The sequence below is a fragment of the Lissotriton helveticus genome, chromosome 3_1, assembly GCF_964261635.1.
Source record: "Lissotriton helveticus chromosome 3_1, aLisHel1.1, whole genome shotgun sequence".
In the NCBI taxonomy this organism is placed as follows: domain Eukaryota; kingdom Metazoa; phylum Chordata; class Amphibia; order Caudata; family Salamandridae; genus Lissotriton; species Lissotriton helveticus.
The window spans coordinates 1,104,027,562-1,104,055,034 of NC_136061.1; the positions used below are offsets into that span (position 1 = coordinate 1,104,027,562).

The 27,473-nt window shown below is 45.8% G+C and overlaps 1 protein-coding gene and 1 pseudogene across 2 annotated transcripts in view; both read right to left on the reverse strand.

The window, feature by feature from the left end:
* Window positions 1-27,473, reverse strand: part of TANC1 (tetratricopeptide repeat, ankyrin repeat and coiled-coil containing 1) — a 770,747-nt gene that overhangs the window by 532,069 nt on the left and 211,205 nt on the right. The window lies entirely within an intron of this gene.
* LOC144825324 (rho GTPase-activating protein 10 pseudogene) lies at window positions 24,374-25,607 on the reverse strand (annotated as a pseudogene).

Here is a 27,473-nt window from a genome sequence, read left to right on the forward strand (position 1 = left end):
ACACTTTATGCCACTCTAGAACACTCCACAACGCTCTATACCTCCCCATGCCACTCTACTCCACTCTATGCCACTCTACTCCACTCGTTGCCACTCTACTCCACTCGTTGCCACTCTACTCCACTCGTTGCCACTCTACTCCACTCGTTGCCACTCTACTCCACTCGTTGCCACTCTACTCCACTCGTTGCCACTCTACTCCACTCGTTGCCACTCTACTCCACACGTTGCCACTCTACTCCACACGTTGCCACTCTACTCCACTCGTTGCCACTCTACTCCACTCGTTGCCACTCTACTCCACTCGTTGCCACTCTACTCCACTCGTTGCCACTCTCCTCTACACCATTAGCTTTTAGCCAAGCTGAACAACAGCCATGCTGGTGTACAACACAGCTAAAACACATAGTCAAAGCCAAAAGCTCTTGCACAGACTAGACCTATTGGTTAGACAATCAGTAATATTGTAAAGCATGACTACTCACCTGTGAGGGTCTCAAGGCGCTGAGGCGGGCGGGGTGGGCAACTGGATCTGTGGTTCAGTCAAAGAACCAGGTCTTGATGTCCTTCCTGAATTGCAGCAGCGATGGGGATTGCCTGAGGTGCAGACCCAGTGAGTTCCAGGTCTGCGTAGCGAGGTAGGAAAAGGACCTTCCTCCAGTCGTGGTCTCGCGGATCCATGGGATTGTGACCAGGGCCTGTAGGGTGGAGTGGAAATGTCTGGTTGGAGCGTAGAAGGAGAGGCAGTGGTTGAGGTATGCAGGTCCAGGCGTTGTGGATGGCTTTGTAGGCGTGCCGGAGGAGCTTGAAGGTGATTTGTTTTTTGACAAGTAGTCAGTGAAGGTCTCTCAGGTGGCCGGAGATGTGCAGATTACCATAGTAGGTAAGGTTGTTGGTGCTGGATACCCACTCTGAGCTCAAATCAAAATACTAGTTCTTGTGAGTTAGCCGCTCCCTTGATTACTGCCATATCGTCGCCTGCGTCAGAAGTAGGTGTCCGTGAGTTCAGACGTAAGCAGTGTGAAGTCTGCCAGCAACAAAATGCTCATGTTGGAATCACTGTTAACGCTGCTGCTGTTCACACCTTCATGGCCACTGTCACAGTACGCATCCGGTTACTTGAGGAGGTAATGCTCGAGGGCTTCCCAGACTCTGGAAGTGTCACTGCTTCATCAATTACTTTTAAGCGTTCATGCCCTCGCAAATGTAACTCTACTTTGAAAGTGGCAATAGGAGTGTACCCTATGGAAGGCCTACCCCCGGGCAGCTGGATGTGGTGTAATAGCCCAATGTGAACAGGGCAGTAAGGAAGTAATGGATGGACACACGAAAATTATAAATTAGTCAACAGCACTGGAGTACTGACTTCTGCATTGATTCATGAGGCTTGAACCCCTTCGTTTTTAGAATTTGGGATCCCTTGACTTCGCCACTGACCCCCCCTTTACCGGGAAGCTGGGAATGGGAGGGTTTCGGCAGGGTTAAGGAGCGTGGTTATCCCTATACTTCTAAGGGTGTTTTAGATTTCAAAACTACGCCTTTACGCTCATAAATTTGCCACGGATCAACTATTAAGATTGAACTACTGAACAGAGCATTCACTACAGTTACAGTGTCACAGACAACACTTCAGGCACATCATTTGGGCCTCAAATAAACTGAATTACTACGGGTTTCACTTAAAGGCACACAACATGTGTTGTCGTAAAGCAACAGCTAGAGGATGTATCTCACAGAATTGAAAAGCTTGAGATTTACTGTGGTTGGATGCGGCGGTTGAGTCCATTATTTACTATTTGCAATAATTTGGTAAGGGAGAGGTAAGTGCAAGCAGACTAATTTTAAGTCACAATTATGTTATTTTTAATAATTTGTACGATTAATGTAGAGGATATTATAACGGGTAATATCCTGACAAAAGTTAAAAATCAAGGAGTATCTGACTCATAACCATCTACAACAATTTTCTGTCTTTAGGGTCGAGAAATGTAATGGTTAGACTAGCACCTTCAAGTTACAATGTTTTCAAATAAATCTAAATTGCGGAAAGTAGTAATCCCAAAGCAGTGCAGAAGAGGAGGACAGGGAGGAGAGAATTTACTGATGGAACCAGAGCCTCGAGAACTTCAATGATAAAGGAATACATTAGAATGTAATGCTTCAACTTTAAAGGACATTACAACTGGAAAAAGTGTAACAACGTGACTGGCAGAGCTAAGCAGAACGTATCAAAGGCTTCATACCCTTCATCTCTGGTAAAGTAAATTGAAAACTTTGTGGGAAAATATTTTTTAAATGAGCCTGATACAAAACAAAGTACCACCTTTTAGAGAAAACAACATCGGGGTAGAGCTGGTGAAGAGTTATTCTTTATGGACACCTGGGCTATGGCGACCGCCGGGAGGACAAGCACACTGGTCCAAGGCCCCCAGCACGTGACAGCTGCCCTCACCAGAGATCCATCGCAGGCCTGGTGACGATGGGGCTCCCCTTGCGGCAGAGCCATGTGGCCCGGGTCCGAGGCTGCAGACAAGGTGACTACTGAATGGTGACATTCCGCCCCTGTGCGCGTGACTGCTGTAGCTAACCTGGGGGGTGGAGGAGGGGTAGGTCCTCCCCCCACAGTCGCACCATCGGAGCCCGCGACTGAGTTCCTTGACGCAGTGCCCCTGTGGGGCTTGGGGGAACCACACAACTGCCTGGTGCGCTTTGGCAGCCTCAGAGGCCGTGTGCCCGATCTGCACCGGCACCCTCCCACCTCCTGCACACATCTTCCAGGCCTGATCAGTCTTTGTGAGCCCTTCCTCCCTCATTGGCTCTCAGACCAGGACAAGCTGGGGGCAGACCCTTCACCTCCTACATGGGACTGAGGCACTGACTGCGGGGCCCACCTGCAATGATCAGCACAGCCTATCGGCAGCCTGATCGACTCTCCCTGGCCTCGCCCAGCTGCCTCCTTCTCCTCTTCCTGGACTCCAGCTAGCAAGGGCTATAGTATTTTACTTTGCCAACTGTAATTTTGTATACTATGTAATTTTAGGACTGTATGCTTGATGGTTGTCTTGTGGGAAGCTTAAATTCAGTACAGGAGGCCTCAGTTGGTTAGGGAGACAACCCAACGTTAACAGTTGCAGACCTAATTGGTTTAGTAGGAAAAAATAGGTCTGGTCGGTCTATTCTGTTTCTTATGAAAAGTTATAAGTCATACGTTTATTGTTTCAGCAATAATGCCATAACAATTAAAAACGTTCTCTTCTAAAATACATATTATATTAAAACAATCTCTAATAATATATCAAACATTAGAACAACATATATTCAAAACAATTACCCCCCCTCTCTAAAAATCAACATTAAAACATCAAGCAATCTGAAGGAGTTATCTATAATCCGCCAACCGGCTAATTTATCATACTGTGCACCAAGATGAACATTTTAAGATGGGATCAGTAAAGTACCATTGCGCAAAAATCCTCCTGCTATATCTCATCAGATGCAAGGTTACCTTTGAAGTAATAAAGTGCACAAGCAGTGTTGAAAAAACTCAACGGTAAAACATCTGGTGATATAAACACAAACCTCTATCTAGATCATAAGATCAACTTGACAAGTAACAAATTCTAGACAGAATTCTGTCAGGATTGCAGTGAATCTAGGACTATAGATTAATGGAATACAAAACTGTGTAAGTCTCCTACATGTATATGTACATATTTAGTGAATAAAGTGCATGTGCAATTGAAGCTAACGACCAGTAAAACATCTGTGTAATAAAAGCTCTGTGTACTATTTGATGAAGGATAGTCATACAAGCTAAAAAAAGTTACATCGCTCAACACTGCAGCTTTCTTCCTCCATTGACTACAGTGGCACAATCAGCGAATCCCGGTAGATGTTGCAGAAATAGTGGGTTTATTAAATCCCTTGAGCAAACACAAGCATACAAGGGTGCACAGGGTTATAAATTACGGCCTATGCCTGTAGATATCTATCTAGATACAGGGAGGTCTTTGGGTCAGCTCTGTTCTGCCATTGGTCTCTCAGAGAGCCATTTACAGTATGCTTCCATCCATGACAGTGTACTGCATGGGGTAATGGAGCAGGCTACATCAGTCAGCAGCTCTCTTTCCCGGTTGATGATGGTATTTTCCCACGACCTGTGTGCATCCACCTGAAAATGAGTGTGCATCAGTGCCAGGACTGTTTGGCCAGTCCCTTAGTTTTCAATTATCTTCTTTTGTAGTTCCCCTTTAATTTCTTTACTTCTTTTCCTTTTTATTAGGTCTCGCCCTGGAACAGGGACGGAGACTTATAGTCGGCTGATGCCGGGGAATGAGGGACACAAAACTGGCACGATTTTTAGCAGTCGGATTTGGCTGCGCGAACGCGCACGTTCCGTCCTGCGCCGCCCTCCCAGCCTACTGCGCATGCGCCGCCCTCCCAGCCTACCGCGCATGCATGCATGCACACAGACACAGACACACACACACACACGTCGCAGACAGACACTCGCTCACACACACACACCCTCCCCCACAGTCACACACACGCACTCCAAGACACATACACACACGCGCGCACACACATACACACACATACACAGGCCGCCCCCCCCCCCCGCGCCTACATGCTCCTCTCCCTCCGCCCGCCCGCCGCTCAGCAACGGACTCACCGGCTTCCTCTCCTCAGCTGCAAGGCCCGGCAGCAGGACTCTTCTTCCCTCCTTCGGCACCGGGGCGCAGGGTAGGCTCCTGCCTGCTCCGGTGCTCCCTGCTCCCAACACGGCTCCAATCGCGGCTCTTCCGTGGGAGGCGGGGTAGGCTCCCGCCCTCCTACTTCCTGTTTCCGGGTGTCGCGCCGGCCTGCCTGACTTCCTGGTCGCAGGCCGGCAGAGTAACGAGGATGTTTTGCGGTATGTATTTATTTATTTAATTATGCATTTTTATATAGCGCAGACTTTACCCGAAGGCGGTATTTATTTATTTATGTATTTATGCATTTTTATATAGCGCGGACTTTACCCGAAGGCGGTATTTCTTTATTCATGTATTTATGCATTTTTATATAGCGCGGACTTTACCCGAAGGCGGTAATGCTTGCCTTAGCGTAATGGTGTTCCTTCTTAATTTATTGGTGGTGTCCCTGTTAGAATTATTCCCACTTTTAGTCTAGCAATGCTTGGCATGATGTTGGCATCTTTGGCATTATTGAGCCCATCCCTGGTATAATGGGACCACAACGTATTGTGGGCATTCTTGACCCAATTGTGCTTCTCTTCACCAGCGGTGATGGTCATCCCTGGCATGCGATGGGTGTTCATGGAATTGGATGTTGATATGTAGACATGTAAAGCCAGACTCTGTCCATGGGGCAGTAATATTCATGAGTACTTGATGACATGGAGATCAAAGATACAACTAAAACTGAAAAGCCATTATTTTGAGAGACTGTCATATTTGTTTTTGGGAATCAGAAATATTTATTAAAAGGAAATGCTTGTAATAACAAGCCAATGCATGATTACCAGCTGTGATCGTGTTTTCAAAATGTTTGTAAAGTTGATATTAAAGTGATAATTCATGCTAATTTCTGTAGTCTTATTTACATCTTGTTTACAATTATACTATACTACTAATGTATGTTTACTAGCCATAACTGTACTGTTATATGTTACATTTTAATTACAGTGTTTGCCTTTTACAATCATTTTCTTACAAACTACCTCGTAAAACAAAAATATTTATGGCTAAAATATTTTGCACTGTTTGCACAATATATTTGTGATGTTTACACTTACCTATTTGAAATTAAAATGTACAAATGGACATTTAGTCAATTACCATTAAAAAGTTTAACTTTTTTGCTAAGATATTCTTGTAATCTTTTATGCAAACAAATTTAAGTACTGCATAAATAATTTTAACAACAAATACTTTATATGTAGCTTTTTATGTACATAAGAAAACTATAGCATAAAGCAAAAAACATTGCCATTTACAATAATAATAGCTCAAACTTAAATAATGCGAGACCTATTGCATTGCAAATGCTTGTTTAATATTTCTTAATAGGATACTCTCTCCTGGGAGTGCTAATGGGTCGCTTGCTCAGTCATTTTAGTTGCAGGACATCACATCCCCTATCCATTTCCTCCTAACCATGAAATGCTGTTCTCCATAGTGTATCACCGTTTTACCACTCCACGATTGCCAACACGTTCGCTGTAAGTGTGGTGCTTTTCCTACTTGTACTCTTTTTAAATTATCTTGCCAATGTTGTTGATTTTTGGGGTTTTCTTGTGGTTGTGTAAGATGAAGAGAAAATGCTAGAATGAGTCAGTCGATTGAATGCAAAAATGCAAAAAAGATGGCTTGAGAGCAAGAATTCTTTTTCTCACAAAGCCAAAGCAAATTCATTAAGGGTGACTGTTCTTACTTTTTTTTCTTACATAGGAACAAGCATGCGTCTTGGCAGTGAGCCATGATGCTGGGAACAGACAGAAGGGGATGACCTTTTGACAGAGACACTACCCACATGAAACAGCCTTTGGCAATCCTACCCAAGTATACTTGCAAGCCTCTAATTGTAAATCACCTGATTGCAAGGATGCTCAAGAGCTAAGCAACACTGCGAATTCAACTACTAACACTGGCTGATTATTGTGAAGAGTATTTTCTGACAAAATGTTTACGATACATGGGTCTGACGCGATTACGCTACATGACCTAAGCATATTAGGGGTAATATTTGTAGAGAACACTTGTTTAACTAGGTAAGTGTCACGCAGCCATACACCAATTGAGGGATTGGTAAGCACCAACTGAGCTGGTGGTAAGCCCATGGGAGAGTTGGACCAGTGGAGGGCAATATATTGATAAGTAAAGTTCGAGAAGCCAAGACTCTAATTCTTACACAGAAGCTATTTCATCGTCCCTTTAATGGGCCCTGCCATTTGTGCCCCCTCACACCGCTCCTCTTACCCTCAGTTTAGCAAAGTTGAAATGTATTTCAATAGATTTCTGCATCCTTTGTCTCTGCAGCATAGACCGTAGGGGCGCTCTAAATGCAAGGAAGTTCAACATGATTGTTGTATCACTGGTTATTGTTTTGTTTGAGAGTAAAAGGGCAGAAAATATAAATACTGTCTATTAGTTCAGGGAAAAGGTGGATCAGTTACAGGTCAGATTTGTCTTGATGGACCATGGTCTAGAAGATCATGCATTGCACACTTCACTTCTTGTCATTTTTGAGGTTTAAAGGGATTTAATCACCAATTAACAACATTTAATACAGTGTAGGGGGTTCAGAAAAGCATGGCCTGAAGTGCCTGATCAGTAGATAGGATGGGTGGCTCCATTCTTGGGACCTCCTACGAACATCTTTAGAATGACTGATCAGATTCAATTTATGACCTGGAAGTTAAAAGGCTTGAGCAACTACTTTAAGATGAGACGGATGGGTTATACGTTAAGCGAAACAGGGTATAATACAATTTGTTATAAGAGGGACACTTGATCTAGGAGGAAAGCAAAAAGGCCCCAGAAGGTGGAGGTGAGGGATTCTATCTCTCATCCTTCTCTAAATATGCTCGAGGGGTCAGCATATGTTTAGTGTCTGGTATGACACAGACAGTGAGACTTTCTATTCTAGCTGCCAAGGACACACGTGTATTATTGGCTGGCCTTCTGGAAGGTGTAGATATCTGTATTCTTAATGCACATACCCACTGAACAAACAAGAACACATTTTCTCCTGACCGGAGGCCAATTAAGTGGCCCAAATGCTGGGGTACTTATGCTTTGTGTGGGGGACTACAATTGTGTTATAGATAACTGGCTTGATAGGTGCTGCCAACATAAACACACAGGACACGAAGGACTCAAACGCTCAAAAAGGAGATATATGATTTAGACCTCATGGATGTCTGGAAAGGGAAGCATGCGGAGCCGAGGGTGTTAAAATACACAAGGATTGACTGCATGTTTGTATTGGGCAGAAGCTAGCAGGGGTTATCAATCCTATTATACTAAGGTAGGGTTCACTCTGACTCTGTTCTGCCCCACCATGCACCCGAGTGGCAAAGTACACACAGAGAAGACGCAGAGAAAAACGTACAGAAAGGGAAACTGCTATCAGAAGTCCTGATGCATCCCACCTTGAGGAGAGACCTGGGGGAGAAGACTGTAAAGGAATTCACCCTGGGTATGTTACAGGTTGGGCTGCAAAAAGAGCTCTGGAAAGGGATATTACCTGCAGTCAAATATTTATCGCACAGTTTGAAAAGGGTACACTGGCTTCATTCCTCACAAAAACCCAGCTCGTGGGGAAAAAGAAGGCTACTCTCGCTGACAGATTCCTGGAAAAGCTTCAGATAAGCACTTTCAAGCGACTCTATATGAGCCAGTGCTTCAAAAAGGCCACTTGAAGCTTCACGAGCTGGCGGTGTCAAGTCAAAGTACCCATTTACAATTTGTTATACCAACTGAATAAAAAAACCTGTGCATGTCTGAAACACACAAGACAGACTGCAGGGGTGAACTAAAGTAATCTTGTGAGGGTTATGTAACATTGTTGTCAATGACCCCGAGAAGAAAAAGGTGGTTCTATTTTTCCTATCTCCTACGGCAGGAATATGGACAATAAGCAAAAGAAGGTTTTACAGGAAGGGGTTATTTGTGAATCTGCTGATATATATATATATATATATATATATATATATATATATATTTCACACAAAAAGTGCCCAGATTTGAGGCCGCACTCCGCATTCAGGTAGGTTACAAACCATTTTTTATTAAAACATGCAGCTTCCCATCTCGTGCACCGTTCAATATTGACTCGACTGCGAGGGCACACCGGAGGCCAATTAAAGTAATCAAGTGCGCTTAAAGGGGGTGCGGTGGCAGATAAATGTTTTCAAACGTTGGCCTCTGATGAGAGTCACGAAGGACTTGAAACGCGTAAGGCCGAGGGATTTACCTAACGAGATGGGAAGCTGCATGTTTTAATAAAAAATGGTTTGTAACCTACCTGAATGCGGAGTGCGGCCTCAAATCTGGGCACTTTTTGTGTGAAATACAATCACGGCGGTTCCGGCCGTGGAGGCGACGCACCACCTGAGGAACGAGCAAAGGACCACCGGAGGGGTACTGTGCCTCTCTGCCTGGGCGCTGATGGTGTTTTAAATTCAAGCATGCAGAATCTTATCTGGGGCCCACTGGAGGGCTGTAAAACTTTATCCCGAAAATGAACTGATGAAAACAAACGCAATGGAGCGTGTTAAATGCATAAATGAACCACACTCCCCATAATGCACCGTTCAATATTGACTCGACTGCGAGGGCACACCGGAGGCCAATTAAAGTAATCAAGTGCGCTTAAAGGGGGTGCGGTGGCAGATAAATGTTTTCAAACGTTGGCCTCTGATGAGAGTCACGAAGGACTTGAAACGCGTAAGGCCGAGGGATTTACCTAACGAGATGGGAAGCTGCATGTTTTAATAAAAAATGGTTTGTAACCTACCTGAATGCGGAGTGCGGCCTCAAATCTGGGCACTTTTTGTGTGAAATACAATCACGGCGGTTCCGGCCGTGGAGGCGACGCACCACCTGAGGAACGAGCAAAGGACCACCGGAGGGGTACTGTGCCTCTCTGCCTGGGCGCTGATGGTGTTTTAAATTCAAGCATGCAGAATCTTATCTGGGGCCCACTGGAGGGCTGTAAAACTTTATCCCGAAAATGAACTGATGAAAACAAACGCAATGGAGCGTGTTAAATGTATAAATGAACCACACTCCCCATAATGCACCGTTCAATATTGACTCGACTGCGAGGGCACACCGGAGGCCAATTAAAGTAATCAAGTGCGCTTAAAGGGGGTGCGGTGGCAGATAAATGTTTTCAAACGTTGGCCTCTGATGAGAGTCACGAAGGACTTGAAACGCGTAAGGCCGAGGGATTTACCTAACGAGATGGGAAGCTGCATGTTTTAATAAAAAATGGTTTGTAACCTACCTGAATGCGGAGTGCGGCCTCAAATCTGGGCACTTTTTGTGTGAAATACAATCACGGCGGTTCCGGCCGTGGAGGCGACGCACCACCTGAGGAACGAGCAAAGGACCACCGGAGGGGTACTGTGCCTCTCTGCCTGGGCGCTGATGGTGTTTTAAATTCAAGCATGCAGAATCTTATCTGGGGCCCACTGGAGGGCTGTAAAACTTTATCCCGAAAATGAACTGATGAAAACAAACGCAATGGAGCGTGTTAAATGCATAAATGAACCACACTCCCCATAATGCACCGTTCAATATTGACTCGACTGCGAGGGCACACCGGAGGCCAATTAAAGTAATCAAGTGCGCTTAAAGGGGGTGCGGTGGCAGATAAATGTTTTCAAACGTTGGCCTCTGATGAGAGTCACGAAGGACTTGAAACGCGTAAGGCCGAGGGATTTACCTAACGAGATGGGAAGCTGCATGTTTTAATAAAAAATGGTTTGTAACCTACCTGAATGCGGAGTGCGGCCTCAAATCTGGGCACTTTTTGTGTGAAATACAATCACGGCGGTTCCGGCCGTGGAGGCGACGCACCACCTGAGGAACGAGCAAAGGACCACCGGAGGGGTACTGTGCCTCTCTGCCTGGGCGCTGATGGTGTTTTAAATTCAAGCATGCAGAATCTTATCTGGGGCCCACTGGAGGGCTGTAAAACTTTATCCCGAAAATGAACTGATGAAAACAAACGCAATGGAGCGTGTTAAATGCATAAATGAACCACACTCCCCATAATGCACCGTTCAATATTGACTCGACTGCGAGGGCACACCGGAGGCCAATTAAAGTAATCAAGTGCGCTTAAAGGGGGTGCGGTGGCAGATAAATGTTTTCAAACGTTGGCCTCTGATGAGAGTCACGAAGGACTTGAAACGCGTAAGGCCGAGGGATTTACCTAACGAGATGGGAAGCTGCATGTTTTAATAAAAAATGGTTTGTAACCTACCTGAATGCGGAGTGCGGCCTCAAATCTGGGCACTTTTTGTGTGAAATACAATCACGGCGGTTCCGGCCGTGGAGGCGACGCACCACCTGAGGAACGAGCAAAGGACCACCGGAGGGGTACTGTGCCTCTCTGCCTGGGCGCTGATGGTGTTTTAAATTCAAGCATGCAGAATCTTATCTGGGGCCCACTGGAGGGCTGTAAAACTTTATCCCGAAAATGAACTGATGAAAACAAACGCAATGGAGCGTGTTAAATGCATAAATGAACCACACTCCCCATAATGCACCGTTCAATATTGACTCGACTGCGAGGGCACACCGGAGGCCAATTAAAGTAATCAAGTGCGCTTAAAGGGGGTGCGGTGGCAGATAAATGTTTTCAAACGTTGGCCTCTGATGAGAGTCACGAAGGACTTGAAACGCGTAAGGCCGAGGGATTTACCTAACGAGATGGGAAGCTGCATGTTTTAATAAAAAATGGTTTGTAACCTACCTGAATGCGGAGTGCGGCCTCAAATCTGGGCACTTTTTGTGTGAAATACAATCACGGCGGTTCCGGCCGTGGAGGCGACGCACCACCTGAGGAACGAGCAAAGGACCACCGGAGGGGTACTGTGCCTCTCTGCCTGGGCGCTGATGGTGTTTTAAATTCAAGCATGCAGAATCTTATCTGGGGCCCACTGGAGGGCTGTAAAACTTTATCCCGAAAATGAACTGATGAAAACAAACGCAATGGAGCGTGTTAAATGCATAAATGAACCACACTCCCCATAATGCACCGTTCAATATTGACTCGACTGCGAGGGCACACCGGAGGCCAATTAAAGTAATCAAGTGCGCTTAAAGGGGGTGCGGTGGCAGATAAATGTTTTCAAACGTTGGCCTCTGATGAGAGTCACGAAGGACTTGAAACGCGTAAGGCCGAGGGATTTACCTAACGAGATGGGAAGCTGCATGTTTTAATAAAAAATGGTTTGTAACCTACCTGAATGCGGAGTGCGGCCTCAAATCTGGGCACTTTTTGTGTGAAATACAATCACGGCGGTTCCGGCCGTGGAGGCGACGCACCACCTGAGGAACGAGCAAAGGACCACCGGAGGGGTACTGTGCCTCTCTGCCTGGGCGCTGATGGTGTTTTAAATTCAAGCATGCAGAATCTTATCTGGGGCCCACTGGAGGGCTGTAAAACTTTATCCCGAAAATGAACTGATGAAAACAAACGCAATGGAGCGTGTTAAATGCATAAATGAACCACACTCCCCATAATGCACCGTTCAATATTGACTCGACTGCGAGGGCACACCGGAGGCCAATTAAAGTAATCAAGTGCGCTTAAAGGGGGTGCGGTGGCAGATAAATGTTTTCAAACGTTGGCCTCTGATGAGAGTCACGAAGGACTTGAAACGCGTAAGGCCGAGGGATTTACCTAACGAGATGGGAAGCTGCATGTTTTAATAAAAAATGGTTTGTAACCTACCTGAATGCGGAGTGCGGCCTCAAATCTGGGCACTTTTTGTGTGAAATACAATCACGGCGGTTCCGGCCGTGGAGGCGACGCACCACCTGAGGAACGAGCAAAGGACCACCGGAGGGGTACTGTGCCTCTCTGCCTGGGCGCTGATGGTGTTTTAAATTCAAGCATGCAGAATCTTATCTGGGGCCCACTGGAGGGCTGTAAAACTTTATCCCGAAAATGAACTGATGAAAACAAACGCAATGGAGCGTGTTAAATGCATAAATGAACCACACTCCCCATAATGCACCGTTCAATATTGACTCGACTGCGAGGGCACACCGGAGGCCAATTAAAGTAATCAAGTGCGCTTAAAGGGGGTGCGGTGGCAGATAAATGTTTTCAAACGTTGGCCTCTGATGAGAGTCACGAAGGACTTGAAACGCGTAAGGCCGAGGGATTTACCTAACGAGATGGGAAGCTGCATGTTTTAATAAAAAATGGTTTGTAACCTACCTGAATGCGGAGTGCGGCCTCAAATCTGGGCACTTTTTGTGTGAAATACAATCACGGCGGTTCCGGCCGTGGAGGCGACGCACCACCTGAGGAACGAGCAAAGGACCACCGGAGGGGTACTGTGCCTCTCTGCCTGGGCGCTGATGGTGTTTTAAATTCAAGCATGCAGAATCTTATCTGGGGCCCACTGGAGGGCTGTAAAACTTTATCCCGAAAATGAACTGATGAAAACAAACGCAATGGAGCGTGTTAAATGCATAAATGAACCACACTCCCCATAATGCACCGTTCAATATTGACTCGACTGCGAGGGCACACCGGAGGCCAATTAAAGTAATCAAGTGCGCTTAAAGGGGGTGCGGTGGCAGATAAATGTTTTCAAACGTTGGCCTCTGATGAGAGTCACGAAGGACTTGAAACGCGTAAGGCCGAGGGATTTACCTAACGAGATGGGAAGCTGCATGTTTTAATAAAAAATGGTTTGTAACCTACCTGAATGCGGAGTGCGGCCTCAAATCTGGGCACTTTTTGTGTGAAATACAATCACGGCGGTTCCGGCCGTGGAGGCGACGCACCACCTGAGGAACGAGCAAAGGACCACCGGAGGGGTACTGTGCCTCTCTGCCTGGGCGCTGATGGTGTTTTAAATTCAAGCATGCAGAATCTTATCTGGGGCCCACTGGAGGGCTGTAAAACTTTATCCCGAAAATGAACTGATGAAAACAAACGCAATGGAGCGTGTTAAATGCATAAATGAACCACACTCCCCATAATGCACCGTTCAATATTGACTCGACTGCGAGGGCACACCGGAGGCCAATTAAAGTAATCAAGTGCGCTTAAAGGGGGTGCGGTGGCAGATAAATGTTTTCAAACGTTGGCCTCTGATGAGAGTCACGAAGGACTTGAAACGCGTAAGGCCGAGGGATTTACCTAACGAGATGGGAAGCTGCATGTTTTAATAAAAAATGGTTTGTAACCTACCTGAATGCGGAGTGCGGCCTCAAATCTGGGCACTTTTTGTGTGAAATATATATATATATATATATATCCTACTGGCAGTCACCAATAGGCATTTATAGAAGTTGGGACCTAGTTTCCATAGGAAGAGCATTTTTTGTTTTGTCAATAACTTTGACGCTGCTTGATGAATCTTCACGATATTTTTGCTGCTGTGTTAAAAGTTTCGGGATGAATCCGGGCCGAGAAAAAAAGGGGGGTTCCAAAACACTTTTTCCCCATGCATTTTCCCATAGGAATTTTTAACCCGACTACAGCCAGAACCGGTGAATGGAATTACACTAAATTTAGCAGAAAGCTAAATGTTGGTCTAAAAACTTGTTTTTTATGATTTGCTGTAAATACGCTCAGTCGTTTTTTAGATATTAAAGGGCCAAAGAATATACATATGTAGGGATGCGTATCCAACAGGCTCCCTCCTGACATCTGATTAGTTTCCAACCCTTCTACCAGGAAGTATTGGCAGCCATCTTGGGAATCAGCTTGAAACCCAAAAAAAGTAAAGAATAAAGAAAGGAGGGCAGGGTAGGAGTACCCTGGCCCCCTATGAGTGGTCGTGGGGTCCCAGAGGGATCCCACCGGGGGTTAAAAGCATTGTCACATGAGTGATGTAATATGTGAGGTCATAAAGAGTGCATTGTGGAGTGTGTAAGTTATAGTTAGCTCAGGTAACTATAGTCGCTAAATTTCTATGGGTTTGTGCCAGTGAAATCTGATTCCAACAATAACGTAACCTTTGGGGGGGAGTGGGGATATATATATATCTGTTTCCTATCCTCTCCTCTCTCCCACCCACACCCCCCCAATAACTTTGTTGGCAGAGGGATTCTTAAAACAAAATGAGATATTTGGTTAGTTTACCAATTTGTTAGCTGTTTGTTTCGGAAACAGAGAGATCACCAAATCGTGTTTGGTTCTTGCTCAGCAAGTTATATTATCAAGTGTGCCTCTCACATACGGATCATGTGCCTAGATTGAAGGAGTGCTGAATGCTCTGAATCCAAACAGTTTGAATGTGATACTGCACGCCAACCACATGCAGTATATGTACACAGTCTATTTGAAATTCCCGGTTTTGCCTCATTTCTTTAGAAACACAGGTAAGTATATACATTTCTTTTTACTAAATATCATACCCACATTCTTTTCAACTTTTGTCTGCGGCATAATACTGCCAGAATCTCTAGAAAAGCTAATAAGGCAAAACAAGGTTCACAGAGCAAAAAATGCGAGATCTAAATACAGTTACTGGGAATCTGTCCGGATTTCTGCCTCTTCCCAGGGTCCTAGAAAGGGCTGGAATAGAGTGCCCTGAACAGTACTCCTACACCAGGTTTATATTTTAGAGCCCATAGATTGCCAGTAGTTCTTCTTTATGTTGGCAAAGCACTTTGCTAAAGCTTCTAGTGTGGAGACGAGCTTGAGCATTCGCTCAAGAGGGTGGAGGATCAGAAAATAAGGTTGCTTAATATCAAGTACATTAAAAATAAATGATGGAATGACCATAACAATAAATTCGGAAGAAAAAAATATAATAAATAATTTAAAAAACAGAAGTGCCTCGTATAATAAAACAAACAGGATTTGCCCTGTATGTAATTTAAATATCCAGAAAACTAACAGTTATTGCCTGAAAACTTAATGTCGGTATTGTTAAATAATTCAGAATTCCACTTGTGTCGTGAGTTTTGTGTAGCAATATTTGAAATTTCCGAAAATGGATATGCATGGCCAATAGCCAGGCTTACAAAATGAAAAATGATGCAGCTCATCAGTAAAATGCATAACATGCCTAAAGTCATCATAGTGCCGACAGTGATAGGGGAATCGATAGTACACACAAGTGGAGAGAGTCTCCAGGGAACTCTGCAGAAATTAAATGAGAAGAGCAGTATGTGTCTAACCTTTGTAAAGTAGAATGCCACAAAATGATACAGAAATACAATATCACATTAAAAAATCCATCTGCCTTGCCCCTTAGTGTCTCACTGTTTTTCTGGGCCCTTTAAAAAAAAAAGCTCTTCTGCTAGACGTGAAATTTGGAACAGCTCTTTAATAAACACAAAATAGCTTAATAATGACGGTGAATCCAATGTAAAACTCAAGATAGATATTTTGTGCACAAAAATCATAAATGCGCAGTGTAGTTGTGTGTGTGTGTGTGCGTTTACAGTGAAAACCTATACAGACTTTCTTGTCATCGCGCAGCAATAAGAAAAGAACAAAATCTTTACATAGCACGCTTTGCTCGCCCGAAGTATTAATTTTGACCTCACTTCTATAACAGTTCTATTTGGCAACATAGTGTGTCATCGCTTAGCGTAGAGTCATTGTTTCAATTTCTCGCTCTTTGCTGATAGAAACCGACACAAATGAAACAAGCACTGGCAAAGCTAATAGGTCTCGCTTTTGCGAGAGTTAGAGCTATTGGCGTTGTAAATAGACCATGTATGTTACCCATGTGTTATGGAGTGGAGTGGCTGTATGTGGTGTGGAGTGGATTTATGTGAATTGGATTGGAATTGTTAGTTGTGGAATTGTGTGGCATGTTGTGCAGTGTAATTAATTGGATAGTAATTATGGGGTACTGAGCGTACTGGAATTATGTGGCCTGGGATTGTGCGTCGTGGAGTGTAATTAATTATGTGTAATGGTATTTTGTGTTGTGGAATGGTATGTAGTGGAGTGGAGTCCAATTATGTGGTCTGCTGTTGAATTTTGTGGTATGATGTGGAATTCTGTGGTGTGGATTGGATGTATGTGGTGTATTGTGTAATTGTGTTGTTGAGTTGATGATGTGGTTTGGTGTTGAATTATGTGGTGTGGAATGGAAATGTGTGGAGTTTAACTGCGTGCCGTTAAACGGTGTGGAGTTGAGTGGAATTATGCTGACTGGAATTATGTGGCATGGTCTGAGTGTATCTATGTAAATTGTTGCTATGTGACAGAGTGGTTTTATGTGGGGTGTATTTATATGGTATTGAGCAGAGTGTGATTATGTGGAGTTGAATCATGTTGCCTTGAGTGGTATTACGAGGAGTGTAACTGTGTTGGGAGGTGTACAATTGTGTGGTGGTGAATCGTGTGATGTGGAATTGTGTGGTGTTGTATATCAAACTAAACATTCAGGTATGCTACACATAATTGGAAGCTTTAAATCAACCTACAGAAAAACAGATTTCAAGCAATCACCGAGAATTAAAAAACCAAACAGGTTAGCTGTCCCATGAAATCATAGCCTGTGAGATATTAGGCATTTATTTGGAACTCCTAATATTTTATTACAAAAAATATTTAAGTAAACAAGATATTTTCAATACTTATTGTTCCTTCAGAGAATGGGAATCATCTTTCGATCGTTCTTCACAATGAAACAAAGACCATGAGTATCTATATTTCTACGTTGTGGGGAGAGCAGCTTTAACCGTAGCGAGGTGAAGATTGGCCGTGTTCACGCGTGACACCCATTTTATTATTCGAGGAGTCAAGAATAAACAAGCATAACTAACCAATCCAATCACAAGCAGTTACCATGTCAATTAAACACTTCATAACAAGCTTTATGAAGGAGGGTGTGCAGTGGGCTTGAGTATGACAATCGAAGCAGGCAGAGCGAGGGCTAGGAGGGTGCAACGAGGGCTGGACAGGGACAGAGAGGACTAAAGCGGGTGCAGTTAGAGCTGAGGTGTGCCAGTGCAGAGATCTGTCTAGAGGTCGCAGTGAAGAATTCAGTGAGTTCTGGAGGCGAGTGTGTTGCAGTGAGAGGCTTACTGAGTGCTGGAGAGTCAGCGTGTTGCAGTGAGTACGGTAGTGACAGCTGGAGTGGTAGGTGTCACAGTGAGGGTTTTAGGAGTGGTGGAGTGGGAGCGTGTTGCAGGGAGGGTTGTAGTGAGTGCCGGAGTGGGAGTGTCGTGCAGTGAGTGGTTGTAGTGAGTGCAGGAGGCTGAGAGTGCTGGAGCGGCCGGGTGTTGAAGTGAGGGTTTTAGTGAGCGCTGGTGTGGGAGTCTGTTGCAGTGGGGTTTGTAGTGAGTGGATGTGCGTTTCAGTGAGGGTTCTAGTGAATGCTGGAGTGGGAGGATGTTGCAGTGAGGGCTGTAGTGAGGACTTGAGTGGGAGTGTGCTGCAGTGAAGTAGTAAGGCTGTAGAGAGTTAGTGAGTCATGGTGAGGGCGTGACTGTGGCCTCATGGCCTGACTTGACCACGATCGGTTGCACTAAACCCTTGTTGCATTCAGTAATGTGCACTGCATACCAGGTTAAACTTTGGGGCGAAATTGGTTTGTTGCTGTTTTTCTATAAAGCATCTTTCACCCCCCCCCCCCAAATGTCAATACAAATATTGCAGTCTGTAAATAGATCTGGAGGCGTGTCCCTAAAGCACTCAATCTCCACAGAATTAAGTAAAGCCAGTGACAATGTGACTTAGGCTCTCATCCAAGCACAGCTGCAATGATAAAATGCTCTACAAAACATCAGCAATAATGCTGGAACATCCTCGACTCCCATAGAAGCCCTGAATATTTAACACTAAAAACAAGCCCATGATAAATGACTGATCGCACTGCACATACGCACTTTCAATGCCATATAACGAGGTACAAACCAATACTCCATCATGTGGTAAAATATAAATAAGTGTTGCCACTGGCAATTTCCATCTGCACTGAATGGAATGCCCGGATTTGCAAAAAGCACTCGTATCATGCCTTGCTAACACTGGACGGCAGTCAACAAAATTCGAAGCACTCTTTAACAGAGCAAACAATATTTGAAGCTAACCCAAACTTCCTGTCTGAGTGCTAGTTTCCTTATCATACAAAGACAACGACCACCACACGTCGGGCGTGTCAAAACAAACCAAGATGGCCTGCGCAGCTTCAGAACACATAATAATTGTGCATTGCAAAGGAGTGCCAGCCATCTTAAATGCTGAACTTGAGGATGTGGTGTAAGAGATAGAGTGGCCGACCTCGGGTCGAGTATCGTCAGGAGGCTCTGCATAAAGCGCTCCGATACCTTGGGGTGGAGTTTGCTGTACTTAACATTTTTTTATTTATCTAAAGCACATAAATTAAATATACGGGAAAGCCTTGCTAGGGAATGAGGGGGGGGCAGTATTTTCCGTTACATGGATGCGTTGAGAGGCAATATTAAATGAAAAATGAAGTCAGGGGACACTGTATCTCTCGTTGTGTAGATGGGTTGTGAGGTGATTGTTAAATGAAAATGCAGTCATCTAAATGCAACACAACATTCTGAAAAGACGATCTGACACCAACTAAAAAAATAGTGCTTCGTAGGTAACAAATAAACTGAAGGGAAGCACTACATGCAATAGGGCCAGTAGACATTGGAGTGAACTAAACACCAAAACGAGGGACAAATAAAACCAATGCACCTATGAAAAGCTAATTTTTACAGAGGGCACACCAAAGAACGAATGAAAAAATCTATGGTCGTGCTCGAAGCCCACAGACTAGCTACAGCATGTCTCAAGAGACAGCGCATGACCTGCCTAGGCTCGACCTAACGACTATAGCGAATGCAGCACAATTCCAGGAATACCATGTACTCTTCTGGACATTAAAAACATCAAACTAAATCCACTGGACAGAGTTTCGCGGAATAAGTCTTCTACAGCCATTGAGAGTTCCAACCAGCCAACTGGGTTCTCTCGAAAATGGCACCTTCAAAAATGCCCCCTACCTATTTATTTATTTATTTATTTAAGGATTTGTAGAGCGCCTGGTAACCCGGAGGCATCCCCGCGCTGTGAGGCCTGAGAAGTTGGCTGAGAGGGGAAGGGAAAAAAGAAAAATTTATTTAGGGAAGAGAAGAGTTTTGAGCTGCTTGCGAAAGTGCAAGTAGCAGGGTTCCAACCGCAAACTGCGGGGGAGCAAGTTCTAGCAGGTGGCTGCCTTTACTGAGTAGCGGCGACCTCCGGTACGTGCCCTCCTAAACGTGGGAATATTCGCCAGTCGCTCATTGTCGGAGCGCAGCGATCTCGAGGCTTTGTACGGGGTGACCATGTCTCCTAGGATCGAGGGGCCTTGTCCATTGAGGAGCTTGTGGGCGATGCACATTGCCTTAAACTCGATCCTCTCTCGCACTGGTAGCCAGTGGAGCGCCTTAAGTGCTAGTCTGGCAGAGGATCTGGAGGGAAGACCCACCAGCATCCGGGCAGCTGCATTTTGGGTTCGTTGTAGCTTGCCCAGAGTAGCTTCAGGGGCTCCTAAATAGACAGCATTGCTGTAATCCAGTCGTGCAAGAACCAGTCCTTGAACCAGGAGTTTCCTGGATAGAGGGGGGAGCAGAGGAAGGATCTTGCGGACTGACCGCATAAGTCCAAAACAGGTTCCGGCTGTTTTAGTTGCCTGGGTTTTCATGGATAAGTCCGGTTCAAGCCAGACCCCCAGACTCTTAATTTCTTTCCTGGGGGCGGGCACCTCACCCATGGTATCGGGCCAAACAGAGGATGGAATTGCTGACCACTTCTTGCCCATCAGCATAACTTCTGTTTTGGACCCGTTGAGTTTGAGTGAGGATTCGCACATCCAGAGGTGGATTTTCTGGAGGCAGCGCAGGAGATTATCTGGGCATTGATCAAGGTGTGAGAGAGAGACGACCAATTGCGTGTCGTCCGCATAACTCACAATCTTGATGCCGAAGGGGGCAACTACATCCTCCAAAGCTGCCATATAGGCATTAAAAAGGGTAGGACTCAGTGAGGAACCCTGTGGAACCCCACTTGTCAGAGGGAGGGGGTAAGAACGGGAGTTGCCATCCCAGACCTGAAACGACCGGCCCGACAGGAATGACTCTATCCAGGCCAACGCTGAGCCCCCGAGTCCCGCCCTGGCCAGCCGGTGGAGCAGGACACGGTGGTTCACCGTGTCAAAGGCTGCACTCAGGTCCAGGAGGATCACTGCCACTGACCCTCCCGAATCCAAAATGCACCTTGCCTCCTCGATGACGGCGAGGAGAGCAGTGTCCGTACCTTGGCCAGGGCGAAACCCCGTTTGGGACCGTCGCAGCAAATTGTTGGATTCCAGAAACTGGGACAGCTGGGCGTTGACCAGTTTTTCGTCAATTTTGCTGATGCCCGGAAGGAGCGAGATCGGTCTATAATTGGCCAGATCAGCGGGATCCAATTGGGGTTTTTTAAGAAGGGCTTTAACTACCGCCCCCTTCCAGCTAGGAGGCACGGTGCCTTGGGACAGTGAGGCATTGATCAACTCCAAAACTGGAGGAACGATCGCAGGAGCGACTGCTTTCAGAAACCTCATGGGAGCAGGGTCACGGGGAGAGCCACTTTTCATCTTGACCAGAGTTTTCTCGACTTCGTCCGATGAAACCGCCCTAAAGGCATTAAGCTGCGGGCGAGAGGCACTAGCTGGACAAGTGTCAGACGTCACATTGTCCCAGCAAGAAAGCTGACTAGACTGCGGAAGTAAGTCTAAGATGTGGGAGATTTTAGAGTCGAAGTATTTAGCTAATTCTTTACTCCTGTCTGGTAGGTCCCTGGTCAGTGGTGGGGGTTGTAGAACCTTTAGGAGTTCTTTAACGATGAGATAGGATTCTCTTGCGGAGTTAGTGGCATTTTTTATCCTATCATCATAGTAGGAGGCTTTAGAGGTTTTCAGAGTGGATTTATATGCTCTCACAGTCCTCCGATATGAGTCTTTATTGGAGTGGAGCCAGTCTTTCCTCCACAGTCGCTCCGCTTTTTTACATTCCTTGCGGAGGGCTCTGAGTTCTGGGTTGAACCAGGGGGCCGAACCTGGCTTTCCGCTCTTGTCTTCGCGGGTTTTTATGGGTATAATAGAATCAAGTGAGTTGGAAATCCACTTCCTGAAGTTGCTATCAGCTATAACAGGGTCCCCAGAGGGGGCAGGGGTCGTTGATTCCAGAGCTCTGGTCCAGTCCTTGATTGAAAGTCTGGACCATGCCCTGTCCTGGGTGTACGTGGTGGGCTTGGGGGGTTTCTTGAATTCTCCTGGCCAAAAAAGAGGGACCAGAAAATGGTCTGTCCAGGGGAGGGGGCAGGAAGGTCTAGCCTGGAGGGTATGGACATTTGTAAAAACTGGGTCTAGCAAGTGGCCCTTGATGTGGGTGGCTCCGGTATTGGCCAGTTGGAGGCCATAAGCAGCCAAGTCTAGTATCAAGTCAGCAGCCCCTGTGTCTAGGGGATCATCAAAGTGGATATTGAGGTCCCCTAGCACAGTAAAATTAGATGTAGAGTGGGCAAGTGCTGATATAGAATCTAGTAGGGCGCTGGCAAAGGGGCCGAAATGGCCAGGAGGGCGATACACCAGAATACCTGTCAGAGAGGTTGTCGGGGCCAGGTGGATGGTAAAATGGCAACTCTCTGAGTCCTTGATGTGAGCATCGCTAATTCTGCATGAGAAGTGATCTCTGTACAGAATGGCCAGACCACCCCCTCTACCAGAGGGGCGTACTTGGGACTGGATCAGGAAACCCGGGGCCAGAGCCAAGACCACATCCGAGTCCGAATGCGTTGTGAGCCAAGTTTCCGTAAGAAACAAGATGTCTAGCTCATGGTCCACGAGCAGATGGTTAATTTTATTTATTTTTTATTTTATGTAGTTTGTAGAGCGCGCAGCTACCCCCGAAGGGGTGTCCCGGCGCTAATAAGCAGTGCGTGCATAGGGAGCGACCTACAATTCAGTCCTGCTAATTTCAGGCCAGAGTGTGAGATTGGTGCCTAGGTCAGTTGTAATTTGACCGGGGGGCAGGTAACACAGTTTATGAAATGTCCGTCTGAATCGTGAACATAATTACATTGTGTGTTTTTTGTTGGTCTAAGACTTAGTAAATCACGACGCGAGTAACTCACCCTATCGGTGGGCCCGTCCAGCATGGGTTCTGGCCCTGAGCGCGGACGGGCGCAGACGGGCTTGCCTTAGGCGCGGCCGCTGCGCTCGTCCGCTGCGCGTCCGGAACATGCACATAATTTATGCTACTTCCGGTGAGGTGGGAGGGGGCGTGGCCTCGGAAGGGGGCGTGGCCTCCAGTTTCAGCGCGCTGGCGCCAAATAATGTTCTGGGACGGTCTCGCTGCAACAATAATTCGGCTGCTTTGGACCACAAGATTCCCCAAAAGACGTAAGTGTATTTAAAATCACAGAGTTATTAAAGTGACACAAAATATTAAAATAGCGCACAACCTCGCTCCCGGCTTCCGCCTCAGGAGCACACCAAACAATCAGTTACCAGGCGCCTACAGTCGGCGTCTTAAGTAAAGGTTTGTGGGAGGGGGCGTGGCCTCAGAAGGGGGCGTGGCCTCCGGTTTCAGCGCGCTGGCGCCAAACAATGTTCTGGAGCGGTCTCGCTGCAACAATAATTCGGCTGCTTTGGACCACAAGATTCCCCAAAAGACGTAAGTGTATTTAAAATCACAGAGTTATTAAAGTGACACAAAATATTAAAATAGCGCACAACCTCGCTCCCGGCTTCCGCCTCAGGAGCACACCAAACAATCAGTTACCAGGCGCCTACAGGCGGCGTCTTAAGTAAAGGTTTGTGGGAGGGGGCGTGGCCTCGGAAGGGGGCGTGGCCTCCGGTTTCAGCGCGCTGGCGCCAAACAATGTTCTGGGGCGGTCTCGCTGCAACAATAATTCGGCTGCTTTGGACCACAAGATTCCCCAAAAGACGTAAGTGTATTTAAAATCACAGAGTTATTAAAGTGACACAAAATATTAAAATAGCGCACAACCTCGCTCCAGGCTTCCGCCTCAGGAGCACACCAAACAATCAGTTACCAGGCGCCTACAGTCGGCGTCTTAAGTAAAGGTTTGTGGGAGGGGGACGTGGCCTCGGAAGGGGGCGTGGCCTCTGGTTTCAGCGCGCTGGCGCCAAACAATGTTCTGGGGCGGTCTCGCTGCAACAATAATTCGGCTGCTTTGGACCACAAGATTCCCCAAAAGACGTAAGTGTATTTAAAATCACAGAGTTATTAAAGTGACACAAAATATTAAAATAGCGCACAACCTCGCTCCCGGCTTCCGCCTCAGGAGCACACCAAACAATCAGTTACCAGGCACCTACAGTCGGCGTCTTAAGTAAAGGTTTGTGGGAGGGGGACGTGGCCTCGGAAGGGGGCGTGGCCTCTGGTTTCAGCGCGCTGGCGCCAAACAATGTTCTGGGGCGGTCTCGCTGCAACAATAATTCGGCTGCTTTGGACCACAAGATTCCCCAAAAGACGTAAGCGTATTTAAAATCACAGAGTTATTAAAGTGACACAAAATATTAAAATAGCGCACAACCTCGCTCCCGGCTTCCGCCTCAGGAGCACACGATAAGTTTAGAACTGTGTTCTGCTTCACATGGATAAACTGCTCTTGCCTTCTTGCTGCCAAGCCTTTCTCTTCATCTATCACTCTCTGCAAGTGGAGGGCAGCAGGGTAAAGGAGATGGTGATGGTGAAGGCAACAATGGCTGTGGTGTAGGTGAGGTAGATATTACTACAGACTGGTCATTTATCCAAAATACCATTGACAGATGGGTGGTGCTCAGACTTATGTCCCAATGAATATCTAAGCTGCTAAAAGACTGTGTAAGAGTTGGAGACTGAGAAGACAGAGTCAATTCTGCCAGTGGGCTGCTCTTCCTTGGGGACATTGTGATTATCAATATTGTCCAGCTCATGGCAGAGGTTGTACACAGCAACAGACCTCGTTATGCATCCCTTATCTTTGTCATTGTCTGGGCTAATGATAAACAGACTGGTTCCATCATACGATCATCAGGTGGATAGCTAAATATCTGCTTGTGGTTCGCTATGAGAATATTAACCACAATATAAAGGAATTTGAGGTCCATGATGGCAGCCACCGTTTCCTCCTGCAGCCTCTTCAATGTTGGTACAAACACCACTCCCAGGTCCGTTATGGTTTGAGTTGCTGTTTGGCGTATTCTGCCACATTCGCTACATTTCACCAGAATATCCAACATCTCCTTGTTCTTCTCTGGAAGTTAGAGAACAAAGAAGTTAAATGCATTAACTCTGGATTCCAGGCTGACGCAGATATGATGAAGTCGCTGTGTAGCCTGTGGATCATGGGGTGCTCAGGAAGGCTCCTCAAGTACTGTTTCAAAGTGCTCCTCAAGTACTGTTTCTTCACCTCCCATTCTTCTTAACTTTCAAGATCAACTTGGTTGTATGTTTTTGCCAATATCAACAAACTGAGGAGTCTCTGGACCTTGGAACCGACTACAACCACTCTGTAAAATACCTGGTCAGTTATGTCAACGTGTTTTAACTGCTTCAATACATTTGTTTACAACAGTGAATCCTAATTTGTCTAGTTGTGCACCATCTGGTGTTTTTTGCTATGTTCAAATTGTGGACTGGAGAATCTTTCCCATCCAAAACGTCCATCCGTTGTTTCCTGTCCTCTTCCAAAAAAGCATGCATAGTAACAAAACTTCCCAATCTTTCAGCAGCTTCCATATCAAAAGATAATAGCTGGTCTATTATGATTGTATTTCTTTTAGTGCAACATTTTAGGGTTAGATGTTCTGTATCACCAATTGTCCCTCCTGATCTGGGTTCAAATGGGGTCATGGTGAACTTCTTTGTCTCTTCCTTGTAGATGCAATAGTGTTTTTGCGGCCAGAGTTACTACATAATATTTCCCTTACTGCACAATTTGGCCTAAAAAATGTCTCCCTATATTACCTGCAGGGAATTGTATGGGAACATTGGCAAAGCCAACAGGCCTCTTGGTGATGGTCCTGTGCATGGTGACAGAGGTATTCTCCAAACACAAGAATAAAACAAGAAGCAACAAATGTGAGTTACACTTAAGCCAACCAATGGTAAGCAGTGGGAAGGCCTAGTCTCACTGTAAATTCTTGGTAATCCCACAGTAGAACTTTTGAACTCAGACAGCTTGCATGGTCTGGTAGGCTCGGCTTAAAGACAGGAGTCACAGTATCATTGGAGCAAAACCCATGACTTTACTGTGGGCCCAAGCATGGTTTTTGGGCAATTTGAAACTTACTGCAGAACAGAGAAGCAGGAAGTTAGTCTCATTCCTTGGTTGCTTTGTCCGACAGACATATGCTGCATCGTTCCTGGCAAACACAATTTCTGCAGACCCTTAAAACAATAGGCGTGGATGATGCAGGAAACCAAACCTAACAAGCATTTGCAATGCAATCGGCCTAGTCTTTGGAACCTTATAAGATTTTAGCTATTTTTGCTTAACGTGTACTTTGGGGGGGGGGGGGGGGTTTGCACTTTTTCTATAGCGCGTATGAGACTCAAAGGTATTGAAGTGCATGAGCACCAGTTACATTACACAAGGAAACATAGGCATATTATAGAATTGCATTGAGAAATACTTATTTCAAATGTTATTTACGTATATCTGGTAGTCTGAACTTCCATAACTGGAAATGTCTTACTTGTCATGTTGTTGTGTTGCATGTGTCTAGGCTGGTTGGGCTCCTCTACCTGATGTAGGGGACATGCTATTTTTGCATGTTCCTCCCATGCTAGGAGTTCACACGTTCCGGACACTGGGAGTCCATCGCCATCTAAAGGCACACGTGGGGGGTGAGGATATTGCAAAGTGGCCCTTAACAGTTTGTTGGGGGGAAAAGGGGAAGTGTTGTGTTCCCCAGCCATTTTGGGTAGTAAAGAAGCCTGCATAGGGCGATATGATAAAAGACGTGGGCATGAAAACATGGGCGTCACATGTGCTAGGCTGCCATGGGGTTAGGCTGCATGACTGAAATACTCGCCATTTTGAAATGGGTGCTTTATAAACAGAAGCATCACAGTGGTCTACCATCACAGCTCTCACGGTGGCGAGGCTTTACGTGTTCTTCCCAGAAAAGCCATGTCACTGAAGCAGTGTGGGATCATGCTAAACAAAAGTCACCTCCAAGAACAGCGATTATTTTGCAAGGAAAAAAAAATGATGACTAGCAGGTTTTCAATAAACTGATGAAAAAAAAGGTAAGGACCCGGTTTTTTAAAAAGTGTGTACATTGTGCTAGTATACATGTACATGGGCAAGGCGGTTAGTGGAATGGGCGAGGAAGCCCCCTTCCCCTTATCTTGCAATGGGCTTCTCTGGTTTTTTTTTACGTCATTTGGTGTATGTAGTGAGAATTATTTATTTCTAAAATGCTTGGGATTTGTCCCAAGCGCCTCATACTTTGCACCAAAGCCGCAGCGGCCATGCCATGCATAAATTAAGAAAGGGGCCTTAATTCACGAAGCTTACGTAAAGCTGGAGAACGGCATCTGCGAAGTGATGCCCAGCTAATAAAGTGAAACAGGAACATTTAGGTGAAGAGAGACACAGAAGGTAGAAGGAAGCCACCACGCCATACTGAGAGCAGCAGAAAAAGCCCCACCTAATGACACTAAATAAATAAAATAATGTGGGATAGCAACACGAAGGGTATGGAGGGGGAACAATAGAGCATGTGAGTAATTGGCTGCACGGCTTTC